Here is a 6,000-nt window from a genome sequence, read left to right as displayed (position 1 = left end):
ATACATGTATGCATGACTGAAAAAAAAAACATATGCATGACTGTGGGCACCCTAAAATATTTTAGAATGGGTTTCTTGGATTTCATTAAACGTGACTGTCATTGTTGGTATATGAGAATGTGGGCGGGACTTAATTGACTCATCTGACTTCCAGTTCAATTCAATTAGGCCAGCGGTCCCCAACCCCTGGGCCACAGAGTCATTTGGTACCGGGCCGCGAGAGTTGAGGCTCGGGTGTAAAATTTATGGTTTTCAGGGTTTTTATTGTTAACTGGGTTTCCCTGGGCCTTTTCCCGTGTTGCAGTTGTGCGTCTTATTTTGAAAGAAATATTTACGTGTTACCATAGCGACGAGAGCATTAAGGGGCAGAGAGGAGGATGTTACTCTGAATGTTGTTGGCGCATTTCAGCGGGACGCTGCTAAAGTTACACAATCACACAGTAAATTGGCTTTTATTGTTATATTTACAAAATACCACAGTTTTTGTGTTGATTGTATGATTTTCTTTTGTTGTATTTATCCGCGACACCTTAAAGGCTGGTTCGTGAAAATATTGTCTGACATTAAACCGGTCCGTGGCACAAAAAAGTTGGGGACTGCTGAATTAGGCTCATTTACATGGCATCAAATCACAGCAACAGTTGCTTCAAGGTGCTTTATACTGTAAGTTAAAGGCCCTACAGTATTAGTTAAAGTTGGAAGGAAAAACCCATTTTTAACAGGACCAGGCCGTCTGCACTGCAGTCCTGAAGTGGTGCCGTGTTATACTGCTCCAGATCCACAGAGCAGACGTGTACCTCTGTCGGTGGGTGAGGCAGTTGCTACAGTAGGAGAAGACAGCATGCAGGGTTAAGGTTGTTTACTTTCTTTTTCAAGTGGCCATTGTGTTTACTTCCACCCATCACATGGCACCTGGTCACAGTCTCCTCATCAGGGCTGAGCTCGACCCTCAACATCTACCATCACAAAAACACACACGCACAATCACACACTCAGATGCACACAATGGGCTGCTTGTTATCTCCAGTGAGTGTACAGGAAGCCTCTCCTGCAGATTTCAGGGTCAAAGTCATGATGTCGGCATGGTCCTGCATGTGCCACTTGCTCATGGCGCAACCTCATCAATGCAGCCTATTGATGCGGCAGCCATTTCCTCCAGTTAACTGAAGACAGCACCTCTTATCCTACGGCCAGTTAACACTGAAAGCCACTGAAATATGAGAACATGGCGATTTTGTTGTTTTCACCGCCGTATATTTCACATCTGAATAATCAGCGGTTTATGTGTAGTCAGCTGAAGCTGCTGCTGCTATTACATGGGACACCAGCTTACGTAGGCTGTTGCAAAGCTTGTAATTAGCAATGTACCCAGCACGCCCTGCTCCCTGACACTGCGGCCATGATAAAAAAAAACAAATCTGTTTTCACCAAACAGTTCTCTTTGGTAGAAACCTTTTGGCTGGTTTTATGGAGCTCACATGCTCATGTTAAGCATTTGTCAATATTTGTGGAGACAGGAAGTCTGAAAGTTTGAAGACCTACCATATTTACTGTTTCATAAAAGTCATAGAGCAGTGATGTGTTTTTGAAGTTAGTTCTGCTTAGTGTTGCCACTGCAAGCTCAAGGGGGAACTCGTGGAATTGTTCATGAAATGAAGAAAAGTTTGCATGTTCTTCAACGAATTTATATCTTACATTCAAGGCATGAGGGAAGTAATAAACTTTAAAATGAAAAAAAAAGGTTTAATGTCTTCCTGCTCTTCCATCCACGGTGATGGCAATGACGCTTCATGCTGTTTTCAGAAAATTCAAGTCAGTGGACCAGAGGAAAGAGAAAAAAATGTAAAGCAGATGTCCAGCTGGGTTTGTAAGCACAGCCAAACCCCCTCCACAGCACCCATGTTGAGGAAAGAACATAAATTCTGATGAGATGCTGTACTAGAAGCCAAAACAGGTTAGAGATTTCAAAATTTTTATTCTACTGGCTTTCGCTGACCTAAAAATCCCATCAGGCTGCTCTGAGACCAGCGCACCTAAACATGCAGCACAAACAGATGCAAAAAAGCTGGAGCTATGGAAGAGATTTCACAAGCCCCGAGCTCTTTGGAATCAGAGTGTGCAAATATAATGGTGTGTGTGTCTGTGTGTAGCCTCTGGGTAAATGTGCAATAATGTAAAACAGGATTTGGATCACCCTCAGCTGTGAGCAGGTGTGAGGTTTTTTTTCCAGCTAGTCAACTTCCTCTCTTGTCCTCTTCTGTCCACTGACCTCGTTTTTAGCAGTCTAAGAAAATCAGCCACTGCGAAAGGACTTTGCCGCAGATTCACAACATACATTTATTGGGCCGAAAAACAACTGGCAGCTTTGTGTCCCCAATTACACTGTTTGCCAGCCGGTAATGGGATGCATGAGAGCTTCATTAGAGGCGGTGAGCCCCTCTCTGTCGTCAGTGACCTCGAGATTTGCATTCGTACACAAACACACCGCAAATGAAAGAGTACAGGAGGCGGCCAAAGACTCGACATTCCTCGCTGGTGGCCGCAAACACATTTACACACACCAGGGTGGCCTGGCCTTCAGTGCTGCCATCATTCAACCAGAAGACAAAAGAGCTGAAAGCATCTGTGCTTCGATTCTTCTGCTGAAAATGGGTTTGAAAAAGAGCCACCTTATTGCTACATGTTTTTATTTTGTGCAGTTCTTCATTAAACATAACATTAACTGTTTAATGACACATAACATGTTTAAAATAAAGGACTGGTGGTACAAGTTATTTTGACTTGAATTTAGTCAGTCTGCCTAACAGAGTGTTTTATCATGTGGGTCAGCTCTTGCACAAGCACATGACGACTAGGGCTGCCACGATTAGTCGACTATCAGAATCGTCGACGACTGATTTAATAGTCGACGCATCGTTTGAAGCTTTGTAAGATCACAAAAGACGCAGGAATAAGTAGTAGGATTTAAGAGTGTAATAATGGACTGAAACAGAAGATGGCAGCACTGCATGTACAAGGATGCCAGCTGCCGTTAAACCCCGAAGAAGAAGAAGAAGTAGCTCTGTCCCAGAATTCATAGCACAGCCCTGCTCAGTTTACAACAATGGCGGCAGCTAGTTAGTTTTAATATTACTCTTATTATTCTTTCTGGGTCACAAAATAAACGTTTAACATATTGTCAGGAGAGAATGTAGCTGTGTAAACCTCAAATATCTGCTCAGTTTATCAAGACACCACATATTTTCAAAATCGCTCTGACATTTTCGAAGATGTCTGTTACCCACTAGCTCGATAGCTAGCTGGGGGCAAGGCTCACTAGAGCCGTGAGAACACCGGACACCCTGCAAATCGTTTTCAAACCCACCGCCATCTTTCGCTACTCAGGTTAAACATGATATACAAGTCACTTAGATAACTTTAAAATGTTATTGTTTGGCTTTTTTCAGTATTTTATTTGTTCCTGAGTAAATTGGTTTGGATTAGATTGAAGTTATAGTTTTTACACAGCTGAATAAACGTCAAGCAGACAACTGATTATCAGAAGTGTGAGATGCTCGAGAATATACTCCAGTGTCCTGTTATATTTTAGATAGCAAGGAGTTTATTAAACTTCACTGAAACAATCTGCAAATTTCATTAAAATTTAATAAACTATCATCTTGTCTTTATTTTTAGTTAGCACAGACCTTAAACACTTCAAGCTGTAAGCTAATGATAGTTATATAAGAGCAGATGCTGCTGGTGCAATAAGCTGTACGTTTTACGTCCAATGGATGATGATCTGATTAGTCGACTAATCGCAAAAATAATCGGTGACTGTATATTAGGTAAAACATTGATAAATCAACTTATGTATGCAGATGACCTGGTTGTTTTTAGTCCAAGCAGTGCTGGGTTACAGGATCTTCTTAATGTCTGTACTGAATATGGTGTGCAATATGACATTGAGTACAATGCTGCTAAAAGTGCTGTTTTGATATGTAGAACCAAGCAGGATAAACAGCTAAATTTCCCTTTGTTTAAACTGGCACAAAAAACTCTTGAAGTTCATAAAAAGGTGAAATACCTCAGTCACTTTATTACTGAACAAATGAATGATGATGATGACATATACAGACAACGATGTAAGCTCTATGTGCAGGCAAATACTATTGCACGCAAATTCAGCTTTTGTTCACTTCCAGTTAAAGTGGCTTTGTTTAAAGCGTATTGCACACCGCTATATACTGCCCCCTTGTGGTCATCCTACAAACAATGTAGCATGCAGAAGCTGCATGTTGCATATAATGATGTGATGAGAATCCTATGCAGGATACCTAGAAGTGGTAGTGCCAGTCAGATGTTTGTAGCTGTGGGTGTTTGGACTTTTAAAGCACTTTTAAGAAAGCTAATGTTCAATTTTAGAGAACGGCTGGATGGTTCGAGTAACAGTATAATTGTAGCACTTACAGATCCGACACTGAGTGGTTCCCGTTACTCATCCAGTCTCAGAAAGCACTGGTTAAAGTGTTTGTGTATTTATTGATTTATTTTAAGTAATTGTGTTTTATGTATATTATGGTTTTATATTTTTACAAATGCTTTAGATACTTATTTATATACATATATATATTTAATGGTTTATACCTTGTGTTGGGCGGGGGGGGGGGGGGGGGGTGTGTGGTTTTTTTTGTCTTGTTTTTATGGACATGAAGTCTGCCAATAAAGATTGAATTGAATTGAATTGAATTGACTATCAAAATAATCGTTTGTGGCAGCCCTAATGACGACTGTAGAAAAGTAAGTGTGATGGTGATTGTGTTACAGTCCAACTGCAGCACAAACAAAATAGCTGCAAATGTGTGCCATGAACTGAAATGGCTGCTTTAAAGATGGGGACCAGGTCTGACACCACTCACAGTCCATCTTCAAATACTCTGGCGCAATGTGATGGTGACAAGGTGGCAATAAAACCGTGTCTGTCTGCTATCGGTTTGCTGCCAGTTTGTGATTGAATGGGGTTAAGTTGGCAACTACATGCAAACTCTGCATGTAAAACTCATGCAATTAACTGATGAATCAGCAAAGACTGCAAATCTGCTGTTGTCTACATACACATAGATTCCAATTACTCATATTTGGTGTTTATAACTAGGGTGGTAATTAGTTGCAAACCATCAGTCTGTCTGAGAGGGATTGCAGTCAGTCTGAGTTGCCTATCTGGCAACCTGAGCAACTACCTTGTTCCTGAGCCATTATCCAGTAGATACGGTGAGGACAAACTATGACGGACACAAACAATGGTGGTACAGACAGACCAACTAACAAAGATTCTTCTTCTACTGTTTTATAGCAGAGCGCATGGCCTGTTGTTGACGTTCTCATGCTGTTTCTGAGTTACTACAGACATGTCATCATCTGATGAGCAACATAGCTATGGGCTCAAAATGTGGTCACAAATATTTTGTACTTGTAAATCGGTTTTGTACTTGTAAAAAAGATTTGTATGTGTTAAAAAAATTTGTGCGTGCGTAAAAAAGATTTGTATGGGTAAAAAAGATTTGTGCGTGCGTAAAAAAGATTTGTATGTGTAAAAAAGATTTGTGTGTGCGTAAAAAAGATTTGTATGTGTAAAAAAGATTTGTGTGTGCGTAAAAAAGATTTGTATGTGTAAAAAAGATTTGTATGTGTAAAAAAGATTTGTGTGTGGACTTGGCCAAAAAAAACCCTGCAAGCTACAACTACGAATTTTGACCCTATTTCTCTTCCTTTCATCTGATTGGTGAATGTCATGTCAATCACAAATGTAACAATCCAATCAGAGAACAGATGGGTTTGGCTGTCGGAGGGGCGCTTTTTTTGAACTGCAGGTCTTTGAAGGGAATAAATGCCCTTTTACATGCCAACCCAGCGTTTTCCTTCATCACCACGAAGGAAAACAGCCTGTGGTCGTCCGAGTTTGGTGATTTTTGTGTCACAGGACTACGTGTTTAATACAGGGACTTCCACAGCCTTTTCAAC

This window comes from Astatotilapia calliptera, chromosome 2 (assembly GCF_964374335.1).
Source record: "Astatotilapia calliptera chromosome 2, fAstCal68.1, whole genome shotgun sequence".
NCBI lineage: Eukaryota > Metazoa > Chordata > Actinopteri > Cichliformes > Cichlidae > Astatotilapia > Astatotilapia calliptera.
The sequence above is the reverse complement of the archived record's forward strand: the minus strand, read 5'-3'. Positions refer to the sequence as shown.